The sequence below is a fragment of the Apteryx mantelli genome, chromosome 19 (assembly GCF_036417845.1).
Source record: "Apteryx mantelli isolate bAptMan1 chromosome 19, bAptMan1.hap1, whole genome shotgun sequence".
Taxonomy (NCBI): domain Eukaryota; kingdom Metazoa; phylum Chordata; class Aves; order Apterygiformes; family Apterygidae; genus Apteryx; species Apteryx mantelli.
In genome coordinates, this window is record NC_089996.1 from 15,783,335 (window position 1) to 15,804,550 (window position 21,216).

Genomic DNA, 21,216 nt, shown 5'->3' on the forward strand with positions numbered 1-21,216 from the left:
AGGCGACCCAGCAGTCTGAGGTCCAGAAGCACCGTCCAGCTTTCACAACAATGACGACATGGAGGCACCATCTCACCAGTTCACCCACTGGGAGTCACTGGGAGAGCACACCCACTGAGGACACTGCTGTCGGGGAGAGCTTACACCACTCATACCCAAGCAAACCCGGGAAATAATTCTTCCGGGACGGCGCAGTGCATCTGGGCAACTCCACCAGTGCAAATTTCTCTGCCAGAACAAGCCAAGAGTCATTTCTGGCCAAAATTCCAGCACTAGCTGCTTGAGTAAGTGATTTTTTCCTGAGATCATGATGCAAGTCTTTTTTGTCAGAGAGGGCTTATGGCAGGGTGCTGGAGTCCTGCTTCGCCGTTGAACGCTTTCGCCACTCACTGATCCAACCCACCATACAGCCAGTCAAGCCTGTCACCTGCAGCGAGCTCCCCCATTGGAAAAACATGCAATTTTCCAAAGGTAAGGGAGTCTTGGGTTACTAGGAACACAAATCATTACGAGTAAAACTGCATTCCCAATTTATTGTATTTGTTTTATTTATAATTTTATTACTTATTCCACATTTTCCATATTTTCCATGTGCTTCACGTCATTCTTGTCCATTCAGGCCTTTACATGGAAACTTGGGCTCTTGTCCACTGCCTAATGTGTTGAAGGCTTTATAAACAGTCTTGTTTCATTGTTTGCTCTGCCTGTTTCCATCCCAGGGTGACTGAAGTTATGTTTGGTACAAGTACGACTGTTCTGGGAGCTGGGGAACAGGATGGGGGGAGAAGGGAAGAAAAGCAGCTATTAACGTGATAAGCTGCAGAAAATAAAGACCATCAAATTATTCAGCTGGAGCTCTAACAAAGAACATTTTGAGACTCCTCTGATTTGTTTGCTTCATGTTAGGTATTAAGTTGTCAAAGACAGATTTTTTTTTTTCCATGTGCAGCAGTCAAGACTGGTCAACATGTTGCATGTGCATACCTTGATCTCCCACCAAAACATAAATTAGTGTTTGCTGAATGAAGAGGAAACTCCTCCCGATGCTGGTAGGCTGCTTCTGCAAGGTAACACCATGCATCTGTGTGCACAGATGCTTCACTGTCTCACCCTGTCCTAGATGTGTAGGCAACTGCTTTTTTCATGCTCACATCTGACTGTAATATGTGAGCAAAGCAGGAGTGTTCAGCAATGCTGCTTTTAGCTGTGCTTTCAAGGTTTTGTGTCAGCAGGAACATTGGGTCAGTTTGCAAACAGCTTTGGAAAATCTGGTGCAGCATCTCTAATTTGGCATTGCTGAGCTAACAGCTGTCATTCAGCTCTTGGGCACATTTACACCATCTCATATACTTTTCATCATCAATCTTGTACCCTCAGTGACACCCTTATCAATTTATGAGCGTGTTCGTCCCGAGTTAGTTCAGTCCCACAAGAAGTGAATGTGCATGCAGCAATAGGTGAACCTGAATAATGCCTTGGATAGCAAAGGGATGCTCACTTCTTGCAAAAAAAACTCAACAGTTTTTATCTCAATTTTATAGCTGGGGTTTTTTTTGATATTAGGAACTCAAAAAACAATGTAGCATTTGATGGCAAAGGAGGGGCAGGGAGACTGGATTAAAACATCTGGTGATGCAATTAGATTCACTAAAAAGTTTACACTCCAAACTGCGCCTCCGTAATTGATGGGACTGTTGTGATGTGTCACTTCCACTTACTCGATTAAGCGGCCGCTTTTGCCGAGCTGCACCCTGCGCTAACCTTCGCGGCTGACCTGCTGCAGCTCCCCTATTAGAGCTGCAATTATGGGGTGACGCTTAATAGCGAGGTCTTGCTTCAGAGTGGGGAAAAATGTTTCTGTAGCTCACATGCAACAATTAAAGATAATTTAAAATGTAAGTAATTGCACTGGGTTTCTGGAAACTACTGTAGAGGTCTTGTCCCAGGCATCTGACAGGCATGGTGGTGTATTTTGACAAGTTTTGCACAGATTTCCATTAAATACCAACTAGCAGTTCTATTTTCTTTGGAGTTATTGGTCAGGAAATGGTGATTGTGAAAGGTCAGGTCTGGAAGATTTGGGAGGGGATGGAGGTGTTACTCACGTTCTGATCCGTGGGGATCTAGTTCCAACATAAATCTTTCAGTTGCTTGATTCTTGCCTTCTGCATAGTCTTTGAGCAGGAGAAAGGTAGGGACTGATCCACAGGCAAGTGCTTCTGCTGATTTGCCTTCACCCCTGCAGAGATGTGACGTACGGCAGGACCTCTAAAATGTCCATCTGGACTCTGGAAACCTGCAGAATCCTTTTGAAACTGGTGAGTCTAGTTTTAGAGACCTGTCAAACACCAAAATGTTTGGTTGGGTCTCCAGCTCACAACAGCATTGCCCTAAATCCCTCAGTTTGCAAAGCTAGATTTGAAATTGCTGCTACTCCAAGGCTTCTGCAAGGTCAGCTAAGTGCGAACATCATGCAGAAAGCACCCAGATAGATACTTTCAGAGGTTCAGCAATCCCTGAAAGAGTTTTGCATCATGAAAACAGACTGTCAGATGAGTTTGGGTTCTGCCACATGGTTCTAGCGATAATAAGCCATCTGTGTGCATCTTGCTGCACACGATCTTTCCTCTCTCCAGTTTTTCTCCCTCACTTTTCTTCTGAGTCCTCTCTTATTTGACCTACATTTAAGTAACCCAACAAATCCCAGAAGTGCACATAGGAGAATTAAATATGCAATTAGTTGCCAAGATGTAAATGAAGAATGAATCCATCTACATCAAAGTAAAAACAAGTATATGAAAATAGGATGATCCATGAAATGGAAAGGACCTATCAAGAATATAATCATCTTCTGCCCCATTTAATTGATTTAGGCTCCTATCGCAGTTAATGCAACTTTTGCTCCTAAATCATTTGGGGTAGGGTTTTAAAAGAACTCTGGTATGAGACAACGCAGAGAAATAACTTGTACAACATTTGCAAATTGCATTTTTCTTTCTTTTTCCTTGGTTGGTTTTCTAAATTATGTTTAAAAGCTCGAGGTTACACTCCTGTATTATAGATGACTTCAGTGTGTGTCACTGGATAATAAGATTAAGTATGTGCATAAGCAGCTGTGGGATTGGGATGTCTGAATGCTTTTACCCTTTGTCTTATTTTATATATGACAAAATGCATCTAGGAAATCGAAGCTATGAAAGACTTGCTGTCATTATTGCCTTCAAGTGATTGTCTTTCTGTCTGTAATGGTTCGGATGCATTTGGTAACACCATGACTGCTTACCACAAAAAAAACATTATGGTACTTCATAAAAAACAGAAAATGAAATCAAATAGAAAAAAGAAAGAAATTAAACATTTGGGGCAAACATGGGGCAAATGTAGTGAAATGCAAACTAAAACTGGACAACTGCAGAAAATTACAGATAACTTTAAAACTGTTTTTCTTTCTTTTTAAAGTGAAATGATCCCAGATAAGAATAAGCCCAAGCCCCTGGTCTTCATATATGTTCCAGTGTAACGATTTTAAAGAAGGACTCAAAGAGAAATAGCCCTTGAGATATACAGAGAGCTGGATTTCTTATTTTATCATGACAAAACTAGCACTTGTGCAAAGACGAGGTCATTATATAGGAGAGAAAATGTCAGGAACCACTTGTACTTCCCCCCCCCCCCCCTTTAACAGGCTGGTTTCAATTCTAACCAGAATCGTTTCCCTTTTTTTTAATTAAAAAGTCGCGGACGTACTCAGACACAACACGACACATGTTCCAGTGACCCAGACGCACGGGGAAGGGCCTGGCCCTGCGGAGCGGCCGCCGCCGAGCCCGCGCCGGGCGAGCCTGACAAATGCCACCGCCTGCAACCGCGCAGAGACACGAGCTGCAAAAAGCATTCCTGGGCTCTTTCCTGGTGCCTCTCCAAGCTGACAGCGGAGGTTTATATTAACATCATATGGCTGTCTTCAGCTGCATTTGTTAGCACAGCCCGTTTGGAGATCTTTCCTTGTTGGGCGACGCAGGGAACAGGAGGAAAAAAGCAAGCAAAACATCTCGAGCGTTTTAGCACCAGCATCTACCTCGGTGACGCGATCAGACGCAGCCTCCTCCGCCTCTGCCCGTACCAAACGCGTGTACAACACTTTGAGGGCAGCTTTTTAAAATGTTTTTGAACACATCACACATAGGAAAATAACACACTATAGAAACTTGGCAATGAGTTTGTCTCGAGTAGCCAAGTTGGGCATGGAAAAAAAAAATTAGACAATAAAAAGTCATTTCTAGCCAAGTTTTAAGTGAGTATACAATACATACCTTTTTTTCCCCTGCTTTTTGCCTTAGTTATTGGCCAACTTGGCCACAAGCTTATGGAAAACAGTGAAATGGAATTATTATAATTTTTTTTTTCTCTTTTTGACCAAACAAAAGTTCTTATAAGCGATAATTTAATTATGGCAAAAGAGTAACAAAGACAGAATCTTAGGGATGTAGCATCAAAAAACTCTCTTTTCTGCACCGTACTTTAAGAGCAGTTCATGAGCCCCAATGATCTAATACTATTGCTATTTAAGATTTTTTTAAAATTATTTATTATAAAGTATGTCATAAAGTGGAAAATTACTGGTGCTGATCACATTTCCAAGCAGGCTAATTTAGAGCTGAATGTTGTAAGTCAATTAGGATAATAAACCCGCTGGAGTTAGGATGGTGAACTTTCTTGGAATTAGCATTTCCATGGCATGCTGCGATCAAAAAGAATACTTTTAACAAGTGGCTTTTGAAACCAAGAAACACAATTGTCTCTCTTCCGGCTTTCCATTTGTGTGGCAGTTTTTCTCTAGGATGGCTTCAGTCTGTTGCAACATGTTTCCACAGCTTCCGCGTTTGCCCCCAGGTATTTCAGGTGGATTGTTGATTAAGAGCAAGTTCTTTGCTGAGGTAGGTTGGGTATTTAACATCCTGCTGTGTTTCATACCTCCATGTGCCTTGGGTTTTATCTAAGTTTTTGTAAGGACGGAATTAAATAAAATCAATTAAAAGGAAAAGAAGGGTTTTTTTCCCCCTCCTGAGAATGCTCCTTGCTCCCTTTCGTCCCTTTGGAGCAGAGAAACCCGGAGCCCTTGGTTGCCACCTCCCCTTTCACCACGCTGGGGTGCTGGAGAGGTCCGAGCCCTCGCCGGCACCCTGATGTGCTTGTCCGAGACTAGGGCGGCACTCCCGGGAATAGGAGCTTGCAGACTGAGCTGGTCACAGAGCCTGCGGGTGACGCTCGGGTTTGACTGTATGAGCAAATGGCAGAGAAACGAAGCATTCGTGTAGGAACTGCTTCCATTTGGAAGGCAACGTGGTCAGAGCTTAACTGGAGGCATTCCCCTTGCCTTTTGAAGGCTGTGGGCTTTTTGTCTTAAGGATCAGAGATGTTTCGGCTAGAAATGTAGGCGCTTCCAGCCCAGGCATTCATGTGGCCTGGACCAGATGCTTCAGAGGAAGATGCATAAAATGCTCCGGCTCAGGACGCAGCAGCATCTGGGTGCTGAAGTTCCCTGACAATGCTGGGAACTTTTTTGATGCAAAGACCATGATTCTGGATGTAAGATGACGCAATATTAATTTTGGAAAGCTGACCTCCTAAATGAGAGGAAGAAAGGAGCCAGGCATGAGAATAAAAGGGAGAAAAAAGCATATTTGAAGATAAAAAGGAAAAAGAAACAGGGACCACAAGCCTGAGATCAACAGGAAAGTTTATAAGCTGAAGGTTTGGGGCTATGTTTAAATAAGAACAATGGTCTCCTCTCTGCTGCTTATCAATTAAGGCAATTCCTTGTCAAATAGAGCTGATCTTAATTTTTCTCCTATTCTCTTAGAAATATCTTTCCAAAATAGATGTCCTTTTTTTAAAAAAAGTGACTCTTGTCAGATATGTTTATTGTTCCTTGCATTTTTTGTCCTTTCATAAAATAATCTACCATTAGGAAATAATAGTCCATTTCTACTCATGCCACTGGAAAAATAGGAAGAAGCTGCAGCAATGGAAAAAGCAGAATATTTTCACTTTGGAGAGACTGATCTTTTAAACAGAAAATATTCATGGCAAAGTTAATTTTGTAAAGAAAAGGGTATTTTCCCCCCAGTAATATTTCATAGCAAAGCACTACAAGTTGCCTCCAAGCCCATGTCGGCTGCAACGTGTAACCAGCAAGTACCTGGGAATGGCCGGAGCGCTGCCGAGGAGCGCCCAGCTGGCTGTCACGACTGCTCGCAGGCAGGCAGGCGTCTCCAGCCCGTGAATTTGGCACGGGTGGTGCACCACACCAACTGAACAGCCAGCCCTCCGGGCAGACTTCATTGCAAACTGTTTACTTGTGCTACTGGGGGGTTTGCAGCCCAGCAAGCCTTGTCAAGCTCAACATGTGTAAGGAGGGTGTGGTGATCTCTAATTATACCCCTTGGGAAAAACTTAAATGACCTAACATATCTAGCACAGAAGAAGTCCATTTCTCACCGTTTGGATGGCATTCGTTAGCTGGCACGACTGGTTCTACGTTGCAGGAGCAGTGAGTTGGATGGAAACGGTAAACATGGTGAGTAACACTGGAGTCACGTTGGATGACGCCTGTAATAACTTGATTTGTGACAAACAGTGGAGAGACTGGTGAATGTGACTGGCTCCCTCAAGGAATTGTGTCTCTGGTGATGTACTGCTGATGCTTCACATTCGTAAGAATTCACACGGAGAAATGTCTGTGGGCGAGACTATCATCCGTAACTGTTCAGGAGCACTGGATGGACCTTTCTGAAGAGAGTCAGTGGGAAGGGTACTCAGCTGAGGCTCAGAGACCTTAGCTCCTCACTGCCACCTGGCTGGGGCTCTCCTTGCCCACCCATTCTGCATCTCATCAGGCTGCACGTTTTTTGGCAAGGAGACTCTCCCTAATTCAACGTTTGTGCGGTTCCTACCACAACAATAATGTGTTCATTAAACTCTTGCATCTTCCTCTACAGCATGTTAGTCATGCTCTAGCATAATTACTGAGAACTTAAACCACCTGACAGGTATTTGTGCATCACTGTACTTGTCTCATCCCTGGGGAATCTGCCTAATGCTATCAGGGTATAAAACTGGAGATGGGACCTGGCAGCCTGCCACCCTCTCCTCTCCTCTGTGACTACTGGACTGTATTCCTCCACTGGTGTCCCCAGAAATGCCATTAAAAAAAGGGGGGACAGGCGATGCAGAAATTGCGATGAGCGGAATATACACTTTTCTTGCAAAATCCAGGACTCATCCCACTGCTATATCTTGACATTCTCTTTTTGGCCTCTGCTACTTCCTTCTTTCTTTTGCACAGCCTAAGCCAGATGCCTCCTAGTCTCTCATCATTTGGGCTGATGGGATGCAGAGAGTACTAGCTTTAGCACATATACCTTGGCCAGCCGAGCTGAAAAACGAAGGGCTCAGCATCACCATGAATTGACAGTTGCTTAAAAGTTACTACACATCCTTGTGCACATGCTTAGCCAGTGACAAATGCAAACCAATGGACTTACCTTAGTTGAGGACAAAAGGTATTTAAATGCCTATATCCCAATGAAATTAAAAGGAGGTAGGTGATTAAATACCATTAATGATCTGGACTTAAACCTGTTAGCTGAGGGCAATACATTGCAAATAGATACATAGACACTTTTGCCAATGAGTTACACAATCGGACAGTGCTACAGCTACCAAGAACGTGCATTTCCTGGTCTGGCTGGTCTTCACGTGGCCTGGTTGTGTAACCAGGAGGGGTGTCAGTTTTCTCCAAACAGGTGAAAGTAACATAGACTGGAAGCTTCCCATACAGGAATGAGATTGACCCATGCATCATCCATAAGCCCTTCTCCATATTTCTCATTGCAAGACATATCACTAAATTTAGTACTTCTGCTATATGCCAACATTCAGGCAGACAACACAGCTTTTACTAGAAATTAGGTGTGCATTAACAAGGAGATGACTGGGCCATTTTTCTCCCAGCTTTTCCTCCTTGACAGCTACCAGGATGCTGAGTTCAGCATACCTTCCTCATCCTGGAGGTGAGCTTGGATTTGGTGCAAGGGAAGCCAGATAAGGTGAACAGGCAAGTTCTCTTTTCCTTCTCCACCGCTAATCCCACAACCAGTGATTTACAGGTAGGACCTTTCACATCAAGAATTAGATGCCTGCATGTCGTGCAGTAGCTGTTTGCCCTGGGAGTGGTCTGGTATACATGATAATTAGAAGTCTAAGATGGTTCATCAGAGCAAGGTCAGCTTGGTACTGGAGTAGCTATTTGCTAGAACAGCAGAGGCTGAAGAGCCAGGCCTCAGCTGTCTGTCACGAGGCCAATGGTGACAAGGTCCATGGGAAGTTAAGGTCTGGACAGAGAAAAGAGGCAAGTGGATGGATGGAGAGAGAAGCAGAAAGATGTTATCATAGTGAAGGTTACTTCTGTCCCGTCCTTCTCCAGTTGGAGGCTGTCCCGTGCTGGCACCCACCACCCAGGGGAGGTAGGGACAGGGGCCTTCTCAGGGACAAACTGTCACTTCCATGGAGGATCCCGGGCGCTTAGAAAGCAAAGAGACACCCCTGCAGGAAGGGATCATCCTGAACCCGCTGGAGAGAGGTCCCCAGCTCCAGCCAAGGTGAGGTTCGCCACGTGCAGGGCTCCCGCCGAGGGCATTTCCGATTCCTCGCTGTGCAGGGCACTGCAGCCCCACGCCCCGCTGAGACCTTGGCAGGGAGACTTCCCCACTCCAGGCCTGTTGACTCACGAGGACAGCTCAGGATGCGTAACTTTGTCATCCTCTTAGCAAAAGCTATTTCTGTCTCCCAAACAAACACAGGAGAAGCTCTGGCGAGGCAGAGTGAAAAATGGCTTTGTGGTTTCTCTGGAGGAAACGAACACAAGGAGGAGATCAGCAGCCCCCTTCTTTGATCTGATGGGGCCTCGGCCTGATTTTGTCCAAAATCGATGGACAAATAGCAGTGCATTAACCTCAGAAATAACACAGTGAGAAAGGTTGGCTGAGATCCTAGTGTAGCTGAAAACATCTTGAGACCTGGCCAGCCCAAGCAGAGCATTTTGTTGTTGTTTTTTAAGAGTGGGATTCATTAAGACCAGGAGTTGGGCAAAGTTCCCCTCTTTTCGTCAGGTCACCGTGCTCTTCTGCAATTGCTAATATTGAAAGAAAGGGAAAGGGGAAAAGAAACCTTGGAAAATTAAACTTATTTAGCATTGCTGATTAAAACCAGTTTGCATTTCATTGTGAAAGACTGTGTTTGCTCAAGATTTATTCAGCTCTGGTCTCTTCCATCCACATAAGGTTTGTTTTAATGACTGTGGGGTTATATGAATCTATTAATTTTTTTTCCTGAAGGTTTTATAATAACAATGCCTGTTTTTTTCATATAGCACTTTACAGCCACGCGTCTGGAAATGCATTGCAAATGGGCAATTAGCATCAGCCCTATTTTAAAGATGGGGAAACTCAGGCAGAGTCTGAGTGAGACAATTGCTAAAAAGTAATGCCAAAATCAAGAATTTATCTTGATCTCAAAAAACTGGAGCTACAGCCTGAAAAGAAACCCTGAAAACAGTTCAGCAGGGGCAAATGTGAAGCCTTAGCAAGGAATAATTGACGGCACAGAGAGGACAAGGGGAGCGGCTGACTGTCATCGCCGGTCAAGCCTAGCAGGGCTCGCGCGGCAGCAAAGCACAGGCTGGGCAGGCACCAGCAGCCATCTGCCCGCATGAAAAAGAAGGCAACCACCGTAGCAGGATGTATAAATAGGATTATAGCCTGCAAGGTCCCTAAAGGGATGCATTCTCCGGCCACCAACCCCGGAGCCCAGCTGCAGCTCTGGGCACCCATCACCCTGGAGGAGAGCGGTGGCCCAGGTGGAGACACTCACGGGACAGACGGCAACAAGGACAGACTGACCCATGCAGGGTGGTTTAGCCTAAAGAAGAGGAAAGGAGGAGGAGGGGAGCTGGGGTGATGACAGACTTCGAAGAGGCCACTGCACTCACCGACATCCCAAATCCAGCACTGGGCGAATCCGCTCCAAAGGAGGGCTGGCTGTCACGGGTTTAGAGGCTCCTATTTTCTGACAAGAGCTTGTTTCTTTTTTTTCCCTCCAAATGTTTTAATGGGAAAATCTGGAAAGGTTAAAGCTCAGAGTAGAAAAACAGCGAGATAATGTTATTTGAGGCAAATCTCTAACAGTTTACTTGGGCTATGTGGGAGGCAAGAGAAAATGTTATATGCTGGGGAATATTAAATTATTAATATTATGTCTAGCTTAAGATTAATCAGATTCCAGAGACATGTAATAACCTCCTGCCGCCGCCTCAGGTATGGATGTGGGGGGGCACGGGTTTAACGAGCAGACTAACACACGGAGGACCACGGCCCGCAGGGAAGGAGGCCCCGGGGAGGGACGCGCGGCCTCGCAGCGTGGGACGCTCGGTCCGAACCTCCCGCGCACCGGCTGGCTAAGGGCGACAGCCAGGAGGAGCTGGCAGCAGGTACGGGGATGCGGGAGCAGGGCGAGATTAAAAAAGGCTGGAGAGAAGCAGTCGTATTTCACTTTTCTGCTGATCCCCAGCAATCTGCCCATAGATCATCCTGTAGGAGCAACACGTGGATCTAATTCTCTAATGCCAGGCCTCGCCACGCCATTATCCGCATAAATCCCTGAACCCTTGACACCGGCCTTTTCATCATTTAAATGCAGTTTGTAGGGAAGAAGGAAAGGAGAGGGCACAAGTTCGGAGGGAGAGATGGGTCCTGGCAGCAGGCACGGCCTCTCCTTCCTCGTGGCCTTCATCCTCCCTAATAATCCGCTCTCCATTTCATGTATCAGCTGATAACATGTGGGTCTTATTTCCCCCTCCCTCCCCACATCTGAACTAGATGGCAGATAAAGCCGTCCTGCATTCTGAGGCATGGTTGCAACTGCTATTGATTAAAAATATATATTTCCTTGTGTAATGAACGCGAGGCTCGGGCGAGCTCCCCTCGCCGTCCCAACGTGCCCTGGGTGGCTGCGCTCTCGGGCGTCACGGTGCATTTTCTTGGAACTGGTTTTCTCCTGCCTTTAACATTATGGGCCAGTTTCTCACCTAGGGTTCACTGGCACAGCAGTTCAGGGTTGCAGTTATTAGACTAGTTAAGGATCTGTTCCTAAATCTTTTACTACCCTCAAGGAGAACCCTGTCTTTTAATTACTCTCCTAGCTCACTTTATCTACTTAAATAAATATTAAATGCATTAAATAATTTCAGTGGCATTAGAAATAAATCCATGTGTTTGGGGGCAGGAGATTTTGAGTGGGGAAAAATGTTTCATCCAAATTATTTTTACATGTAAAGAACAGGATTTTTTTTTTGTTAAAAAGAACAGAAACAAAAGTCAGAAACTCTACAAGTTTAAAATCAAATGGGGGGGGAATAACTGGTGGAGACAAAAATTCTCCCTCTTATATTTTTGGGTGGTGGTAATTAGCAACAATCATTTGGGAGGTGGGGGGGAAGCAGCAGAAGGAATAATGTCCTAACCAGCTCAAGTTACAGTGCACAAGCGTAGCACAAGCAGCCCCCACGTTATCCCCTGCTCCCTCCTCCCACACCATCTCTTAGACCACACGTGTTCATGTCTCCGCGTTACAGGAGGGAGAAAGTAACAACCAAAATGTGGACGTTTTCACCATCGGACATTTCTGACTGGTATTTGTATTATGAAAACATAAAAAGTTTGAAATGTTCATTTTAGAAAGGTTTCTGTTTCTTCAGAATTTCCATCCTACCTGTTGTCGTTGTTGCTGGAAGTTCATATTTCCCCTCCAGTTCACAACAGCAACAAAGTTGAAATTATGCAATTTGAAAGCAGTTAAAAGTTTTGGGGGGACAAACTAAGTAAGAGGACTCATGTCTCCCGCGATGCAGACGAACATCTCACGCGCTGGTCGCTTCCAGCACTTCTGTTTCTGTGAGTCTTTGAAGTTTCTCCTTTCTAAAAAATAAGCAGAGAAAGCTCATTATTCAGTGCAGAGTCCAGGGCTGGTTCTGTCCTGGAGTCACCTCGCGGTGCCATGAATCCCATTTTGCTTAAAAGGCATTCATTTATCAACTCACTTGAATGGACGACAGTCTACATTTCCAGCCTTCGTTTTGCATTTCTGCCTGGGGCTATAAATGGGGTCCATCACAGGTTACTTTTAAGTTGCTGCGGGTGAAATCCGTCTTGCTGCTCTCTGAAACGGGGCCTCGTGCCCAGGTGGCCGCGCTGCCCACCGCACTTCAGGGTGGTTCCCTCGCCCCTCCGGCAGCCGGGCCCTGTTTCCAAATACTTCCCAAGTATTAGAGCGAAAGTCATCCCAGGACAATATAAAGGCTACAGATACCTAAGTGCCAAGTCGGTTATTTTGCAGGTAGGGAAACTGAGGCACAGACCGGTGAGTTCACCTGCCCAGAGACTTCCAAGCCCGGGTGGGTTCTGGGCAAAGGTCCCTCCTCTAAGAGGACAAGTTTCTATTGATATAAAGCCAGGGGACTTTGAAGGGTTCGAGACCTTCAGCCTTGTCCCTTCTACCAACATGCAGATATTAAGGAGATCAATTTACACATAGAGAAGAAGCAGCAAGAAAATAACTCTGATCAGAGATATGGAGATGAGTCAAAGGAATAAATAGATATAGGATATCTATTTATATTCTATTATATCTATTTACAGAGATAAAGGAAAAAAACAAGGGAAAAAAAAACCAAAGCAGACAAACAAGTAGGACTACCCATTCCAGGAAGGACTAAAAAGCAGAGAAAATTTTAGAAGAGAAATACAAAAGAAGCAAAAGATACTGAGAAGGAAGGAGATGGTGAATGGCAAGAAGGGAGTTAATGAGAGCCAGAAACACAAGTTGGAGAAATGTTGATTTTATTTAGCATTAATTGCAGGAAAGAGCCTATAAAGTGCGGTAAAAAATTATTAAGTACCACTATGCAATGCCAGCTTTGTGCCAGCCATCCCTACGAAGCAGGTGTATTATTCCTAGTTCCCTAGGTATAAATAAATAACTGCTTTTCCACATCTTTTTTATGATGGCATTTCATTATTTTTTACTGCCATATTGTTAAGGATCTGATTCCTCCAGAACAGATCTGGAGATCGGCCCGAGAGCTTGCGTGCGTGCGTATGGGCGTGTGTCCGCGGATCCCAGCTCCCCACGGGAGCGTGCGGAGCCTGATCCTCGCTCCCAGAGCTGGAAACAAGGTCTGACCTGTGGTCCCAGCTCTGACCTACTGCCCTGACAGCAACATCCACGTGAATACAGAAAGGAAAATTATGGCCACAGTTACAAGGCGGCTTGCGTCACGTCAGGGACTCTTTCAGCCACAGCCGGGAGGGAATTGCTGCAATGAACGGGTTGTCCGAGTTGCCTTTCCCTAGAGAGGCATTGCCCCAGGATGGGACTGGGGTAACTTTTCTGAGGATTTCACCCCAGTTCAAACCATTGTATCATGTCATCACAGCTACCTTCATGGCCGGGCCATGGAGCTGGGGTTGCCCCAAAATACCCCCATCCATCTGCAACTTCTGTGTGCACAAACATCTCTTCCCTTTGAGATCAGAAATGAAAAGCCAAACCTGTATTCTACTCTGCTTCTAATTTTCTGCTCGGATCTGCCCATATGCTCTTTTCTGTCATATGCAGGCTCCAGCGTTGCCCTCTCTAGTTAAGAACGAGGGCAGTTCACATTTTTCCTGAGCAATGGTCATATCAGTGTTTTCAGACTTCTTTTATCAAGTCGCTCACTTCTCAGAAGGAGCCTCAGCAGGGAGATAAGGGCTGGAGGCGTTTTCCTAGCAATCGAAGCCTGATGTCTCTTGCTTCAGATGAGGCCACCAAAGACGTTCGGAGAAGCAGTGATTCCCTAGTAATGCCTCAGTCCAAGCTCTGACCTGGAACCGTGGGCTCTGCAAATAAGCATAAATCTTCAGCTCACGTCCAAATCACTGCAAGGTTCAGTGAAAGTAGCAAAACTGCTGGTGAATATAACCTAAGTTTTAATCCAACTGCAGCTTGATTTATGACCTCAGGTGGAAACCATGAAACATGATGGCTTCAGCCCCAAACCAGAGGATGGTGTGCTACCCCAGCCCAAAACTGTGCTACAATGCTGAAAATTGGAACAGTGAGGACCACAGATGAAATTAAACAGCACAAATATGTCCTAACACACAAAGCCTGTCCTTCATGTGGTAAGAAAAGGTAGCTGGCACTCAAACCAAACCAGTGTCTTACTCAATTCAGAGACAGGAAAATAAACAAAAAATCAAAGAATAATCAGTGCAAACAAGCAATAAAGTTATCTTTTCTGATTTAAATATATATATATATATATAGCTTCACCATTTGAATGTCCAAGAGTGCTTTCCTAAACACAGAATTCTGGGATAACATTATGGTATTTTGGAAAAATAGCTTTTTAATATTTATTCCTCTCTCAAAATATTAGCATAGACAGTAATAGACCTATTTTTTTTTTCTACAGTTGGAAAACAGAGGGCTTTAGTCTCAGTCACCCTGTTTTCTGTGGACAAAGGGGTGCCACATCATCAGGGAAAGATACTTCTGCAGGTTCTCTGCTGGCAACGTTTCCCGCAGCAAGAAGGAATTGTTATCTCTACAGAGCACTAAAAAGGCGATTTCCTCTCCTTTCTCTGACCCTTGTTATCTAGCAACATATTAGCTTAGAAAAAACTAATCACAATAACAATTAACACAAGGTCCCAGGTGACACGATCAAGAATATTTTTGACCGGTCCCCTTATCAACATGGCCTATCACCAGTGAACTCAAAATAAGCAGTGTGTGTCCCACAAGCAGCCCTTGAATTTTGAGTCTCTCTAATAGCTTAACTGAGAAATGGGGGTGGGGAGGGGGGAGGGAGGGGACTTCTGCATCATTACTAAATTAAAAGTCAGCCGCGTAGAGCTGTTAGGCTCCCCGAGATTGCAGGATGGCTGAAGTGTACAGTCAGCATTGACGTGGGGTCGCAGTTGTAACATCTGTAGCCCGTCTGGGTGCCAAGTTGGTCTTTTTTCCAATACTCGGTATCCCCCCAATGTGCATGTAAATCGCCAAAGGGAAACAGTGCATCATAATTTTTGACCAAAAAGGTAATCCCAGGCAGTACGTTATAGCAACACCTGCAATGCACGGTGGCTTTTCCAGCCAAGACTACCGTTATTGTGGCACGGGGCTTCCACCACCCCCTTGGGGACCCGCAGACGACCGTCAGCTAATGAGCTACGATGCAGATGGTTTACAGCACCCTGCCGGCCTTTGGGTCCCACGGCAATGATGGGAAGCGAGTCACCCAGCCTGCGACCCGGTGGGATCAGGGAAGCCAAGTGGCCAAGGCTTTGCGTGCGGACGGGACCCCAGAAGCCTGGACGAGGCTCACAGCGGAAGGGGTGCTAAGCAGGAGGCAAATGCCCCTTTCTGATAGCAGCACTGGGAAAGCGGTATTTTCCTCTCTTTAGTTCCTTACCGCATTTGTCCTGCACCCCGTTCCCAGGTAGGCACAGTCACGCCAGCACGCTTTACTCCTGCTCCACAGCCTCCAGCGGCTTTACAGGTCTCCCAGTACTCAAGACTTGGCCACTCTGGGTACCCCGCGACAGAGGCCGTGCCTACAACTGCAGCTGGGCTGGCTCGAGAGGCTCTTCTGGAAAGCGTATCTGGTACTGAATGAGTTCAAGTCACTGGAAAAGTCAGAAATGAATCACTTTTTACCTTTTTACCACATTGATTTCTTTATGCAGCCCACACCTGAGAGAGTCTCCTGATTCTTCATAGCTATTTCTCACGCCTGTCATAGCAAGTGTGACGGACGCAGGTGTCACAAGCGGCTGTCCGACCCCAGCTCTCCCTCTGGAAGTCTAACACACCTATCCTCGTTTGACCAAGCTTTGCCTTGAGGTGGATGTTGGCAAGAACATGATCCACAGGGCTCATTCCCTCTCACTCTCTCTTCCAGTGCAAACTCAGAGAGATTTGCAGCTCTTCTTATTGGAAAAAGTGAGCTTGTACTGAAAGGGTTTCTGTAGGACCTAAGGTGTAAATGACATGAAGTTAGTAAAAAAGCCTTTTCCTTTCTTTTTTCTTTCTTTTTTTCCTTTTTTTAACTGAAGTGAAAGAAAACGTGTGACGAGGAATCAGGAGTCTGTCTGCCATGGAATATTCTTGCAGTACTTGGGGCTGTGGTTTATTTTACTAGTGGTGACTAGTTCAAGCCACATTTAGTCAATAAATATGAGATATGAGGTCACTCCGCCATTTAGCTGTTACCCTGTCTACATATTTCACAGCTGGGTAGTAACCTTTTAACTAGCGTCTACCTCGGTGGGGAGTCTCCATAAAAAAAGAGCCAGGATCCATTGGTCTTGGTGGGGGATCAAGGAATAGGAGCACCAAGGAGATTTCGGAGTAGGCGAAGTGGGAGAAAGGGACCATGCTGGGCCTCGCTTTTCACTTTTTCTCTGCTTTCACAGTGACGTAACGCCCAGAAGAGGCAGAGGAGCCCTCAGAGATGATTCTGCTTTTCCAGGCAGATAACAGGTGACGAAGCAGCACATCCCATGTGCTGAGCTTTACACCAAGTTTCCCTTCTTACATGTGGAAACAAGCCAAAAGACAAATTTCCTCCAATTTTCAGCTTTACAGAACAGACCTATTAGAGTCTAACATTTCCAAGGGGTTTGTTCCACCTACATCTTATAGGATTTAGCAGAAACATCTTTAAAAACTTAATGTCCTTCTATCAGAGGGGCATCACTTACACCATACCATAGCTTCTCCTTGCTGTGGGACGAGGAGGACATGTCCCTGGTTTCTCCGTAGTCCAGGAGACTGAGCTTGTTACTCAGGGATGAGTCTGATCACGATGGCTACAAAGCATCCCTGCATCCATCAGTAAATCTTCGCACCAGCTAATGTTGCAACTAGAACCAGCTTTCTATGACAGTCCCCAGCTGTAACCTCAGCCCCTGAGACCACCTGCAGCATCGCTGCTTCCCTGCCTGCCTGGGACACAACGGGTCAAGAGAAGAGACGTCGCCAGCCCTGCCACTGCCCCTGTTTGAAAGCTCCCAGGTTTCAGGAAGGTGGCTCTGCTGCTGCCATTCCGGTGCTCCTGGTTTGAGCCCGTCCTGCTCCCTCTTTGCTTTTCTGCTACGGCCCCACCGAGAGCTCGCCCTCGGAGTCCGTGGCAGCAAGCCACAAGAGAGCAGCAAGCGTGAGAAGGTACCTGAGCCAAGGCTCCTGGCCTGGCTCCAGAAAGGTATTTTAGGTATCTAACAAAAAAGAAATCCATGAGTGCACATGGCGAGAAGTGGGCAGGGAAGAGAAAGCAAACCTGCAAGCGGAGGAGGCCGTAAGTAGGGAACAAAGTCAGCGCTGGACCAGCCCATGGAGCCGTGTTGCTTTGCACCAGCTCCACATATCGCTCTGGCGTGCGGGTGCTGGAGGCAGCCGGAGACGCAGGCGCTCAGCGGGTGCTGGCTCCCGCTGGCCTCGTCCTTCCCTGCACACCGCCGCGTCTGCAGGGAAGCAGCAGCAAATCCAGGGAAGGAGGGGAGCTGCGCCGGTGCTGCCGAGCAAGGTGCTGGGAAGCCCTTCCAAGCATTGCACATAGTCTCCAACGAGGCAAGCCAGGAAAGCAGCTACTCGGAGCTGCTGGCAGGGGTCGAGGCGACGGCTCGGGCAAGCGCGCTGCTCCTGCCCTCTGGCACGCCGGGAATCCCAGCCCGGTCCCCCTCCCTGACGTCACGGCCAAGGCTCAGCACCAGGAGACGCGGCTCCGGCGCCGCGAGACGGTGCCGGCTCCTCCCAGCTCGGCTGGAGCCTCCAAAATCGGAACCTCTTCTGTCAGCTGCCTTTTATAGGGCTATAAAACCAGGAGTTTTTGTACGAGGGGCTGGGCGAGCCCGTCGGACGTTGGCCAGCTTCAGCCTCCGCCACCCTCACCATCACGTCCCGGGTTCCCGTGCTGCGCGTGGGTGTACGCGCAGGTTTGCCTATGGCCCCTGCTCCCCCCGTCACCAGAAACGCCGTCTCACCAAAGGTGCAGCGCCTTCGGCACGGTCAGGCCCCGGCCAGGACGGATGGACAGACACGGAACGACGGCTCACGGCACCGCTGGCCCCGGCTGGCTCAGCCGGACGCGGTGAGAGCGAGGCGGGGAGACGCCTCGCGTTTGAGCCTCCGCATCCCAGCGGCGCTCGGCAGTGCCAGCGGCAGCCCTGCGCCGCGGCGAGCAGGCGGTCGGGCCGCGCGCTATTATCAGATGCGGCTAATAGCATGCACACTTGTAATGCTGGGCCCGGCGACAAGAATAACATGAAATAACACTGCACCCACCCACTGAGAACACCGAGTGTGTCACACTCCTCTGTGTCATGCGTTTAAAAATACCTCCACTGCCTGCCTTCTTTTTTTTTCCCCTTTTTTCTTTTTTATATTTATTTTTATTTTTTGAACATCTAACTCTGCCAGGTGGAAAAAAGTTTGCATCAGAGCCCAAGCAGAAGATGGTGACGGATGTCTGCTTGTTTTACGTTAAATGGGAGGAAAAGGGGGGGGGGGGGGAAAAAGGGTTTGCAATTACATGTTCTTTGCGGAGAGGTGTGGCCGCTGGCACGGAGCGGGGTTTCAGCCTAAACCGCACAGACGGATGCTCAGGGAGGCGGCTTTCGTGGCCAGTGGAAATACACAAACAGGGGCAGCCTGCAGCTGAGATTTTATGAGAGCGGAGGGATTAGAAGCTAATTGAAAGGCTGGGGAAGAATTCGGTTCTCCCGAGGGCTTCCGCTTCGTGTCGTTCGTTTCGCCCAGAGCTGCATGAGGAATTGGCAGCGGCAGCCGAGATGAGAGACGGGCCCCCGCGCGACGGCTTTGCCTCCCGCTCCCGCTCCCGGCTTCCCGGGGACGCCGATGCCGGAGGGGCCGGCGGCAGCGGCCGTCCCGGGCAGCGGGGAGCGGGGCCGGCGGGGGAGCTGCCCCTGGTGCCCCGGCGCCAGCCTCGACGCGCCGGGACCCGCCGCGCACCGGGTCCCCTCCCTGCCCGCGCGCTCTTCCAGCCCTTCCAGTGGCTGCCTGTTGGGTTTGGTTTTTTTTTTCCAAAATAAATGTCGAGGCTATATTTAAATCACCAATATGCACAGTTAGCGTTCGACTGGAGGAACCCGCAAACGGCGGGCTCTGGAGCAAGGTGTATTTGGGGAACAGCCAAAGGCAAGCGAGCAGAAGGAAGGGTCGAATCAGGGGCGTAAGGGCAGCTTTAGCCGCAGAGAATCTGGCCTTTAACGCAAGGCTGAAGGAACCAGCAGGCTGCGAAACAACAGACGTGCAGGACAGAGAAAAAACAACTTTTTTGGTGAAATAAAAGCTGAATCCCTCTATGTTACCCTTTTTTTTGGCCTACCAGCTTCACCAAAATGCAGCTAAAAGCAAACTGAGGGTAACTCTGCTTTTCGCAGGCGTGCAGCTACGCTCGCGGCAGGACGATCAGCCTGCGTGGTGCGAGCAACGCGAGCGTGCGCGGCGCTCGGGGAGGCCTGCGCTCGAGGCGCGCGAAAATAAATCGAACCTGCCGGCACCTCTGCCCGCGGGAACGCCGCTCCGCCGCCCGTGCCTCCGTCCAAGCTACGCGCTATCCCTGTTTCCAACAGCCATTGCAAACTCCTGTCTGATCTTCCAGCTTCTGGCTTTGTTTTTACCCCCAAACACAATCCACGGAACAGGAAAAGCAAAATACCTGCGTGCTCCTCTGACCTGAATCGCTTTTCCAGGACCTTCTGCGTAAGCATTTGCTCTACTGCAGCCCGATGGAGCAGGTTTGCATACCAGCCAAATGCCAGTTCTGCAGACCCGCGGTGGGGTTTTGGGCCCGTTTCAATCATTTAAATACACATAATATAATATTATGCAGAGTCTTGTTCCTGTCTGTTTGCCACCCACCTCAAGCCCTGTCTGAGAAAGAAGCTAAATATTCATTTTTTTTGCAGAGATGCCCAGCGCTCTGGCGAGGTAGCTCTTAAGTACATAACCAGAGCAGCACACATCCTGAAAGCGCTGGGGGGCCAAGGACCCTGGGCCGTGAGACGGACACGGCCAAGCCAGAGGGCAGCGCCTCCTCTCCTCGGTTTCGGCTGCTTCTCCTCCGAGGAAATCTCAGCCTCTCACCGTGGGTGCAAGCCGGGGCTTGGAGGGACACGTGCAACGGGGAGGAGGGACGTTCGGGGCACTGAGAGGTTGGCTTCCAGCAATAAGCAACGTTTGGGGGAATAAAAAAGCAGTAACAGTTATTTTTTTCATGTCTAGATGGTTGTCTACCAACAAAACCAGCTTTCTCCTGGCACGTCTGCTATCAAACAGCTCTCGGACAGCTAACTCCTTGCAGTGACGGGCTCTGGAAAAGCTTATGTTTTCCACCAGGACATACACAGACATGCCAAGACACCCTGAGAAACACAAATCAGAGCTGTGAAGACCTGGTGAAGAGGCAGTTAGGAGCTGGCATACTACCAGCTCCGAAGGACCACTGGACGTGCAACAGCACATGCTCTTCCTAGGCATCAGCCCAGGCTTTTCCAATCAAATGCCATTTCGCGTCTTCCCTTTAAATTGCTGGTGCCCATTTGGGGCAAATTGTTCCTTTCTAACCCAGCACAGAGTGGCTTATGTTACTAGACGTTGTTATTGAATTGTCTTTTATAAACCTCCTCAGAATTAGTCAGTCACCCATTTTTTGCCTTTTTCTTTTGCACGGGTTTGCACAATCCCGGAAAGTTTGGGTTTTTCCCCTTCTTATCCTTGCAATTTCAGGCTTTAGTCATTTGGCCTTGGCCTCATCACGCAACTGTGCAAACATTGGTCCACCAGGTCAAGGAATGTCCTTTCCACCAGTGATGCTGTTGATATCTGTCCCCAGGAAAACATACTTGATATCAAGGGCTGAAATAGTCCCAGCTTAAAGAATTAAATCATATTTTGTTAGGTTATGGGGGTTTTTTCTTATTATACAAAAAAAACCCACAGCCACACAACCCCAGTCTACTCAGGCTACTTCCATTTTGGCTAGAGGAAAGCAGCAAAGAGACAGAACAGCTACGAAGCCTGAAGGACAGT

The 21,216-nt window shown here is 47.5% G+C and overlaps 1 long non-coding RNA gene across 2 annotated transcripts; it reads right to left on the reverse strand.

Annotated features, from left to right (window-relative positions):
- Positions 1-574: 574 nt before the first annotated feature.
- On the reverse strand, positions 575-11,841 carry LOC136993675 (uncharacterized). 2 transcript variants are annotated; one of them, XR_010886076.1, is made up of 3 exons: positions 11,830-11,841; positions 2,106-2,338; positions 575-763 (listed from the first exon to the last, which is right to left on the reverse strand). It is a non-coding gene; the product is annotated as an uncharacterized lncRNA (long non-coding RNA). The 2 variants fall into 2 exon arrangements; XR_010886075.1 differs by lacking the exon at positions 11,830-11,841 and adding an exon at positions 6,502-6,522.
- Between the last annotated feature and the right edge of the window lie 9,375 nt (positions 11,842-21,216).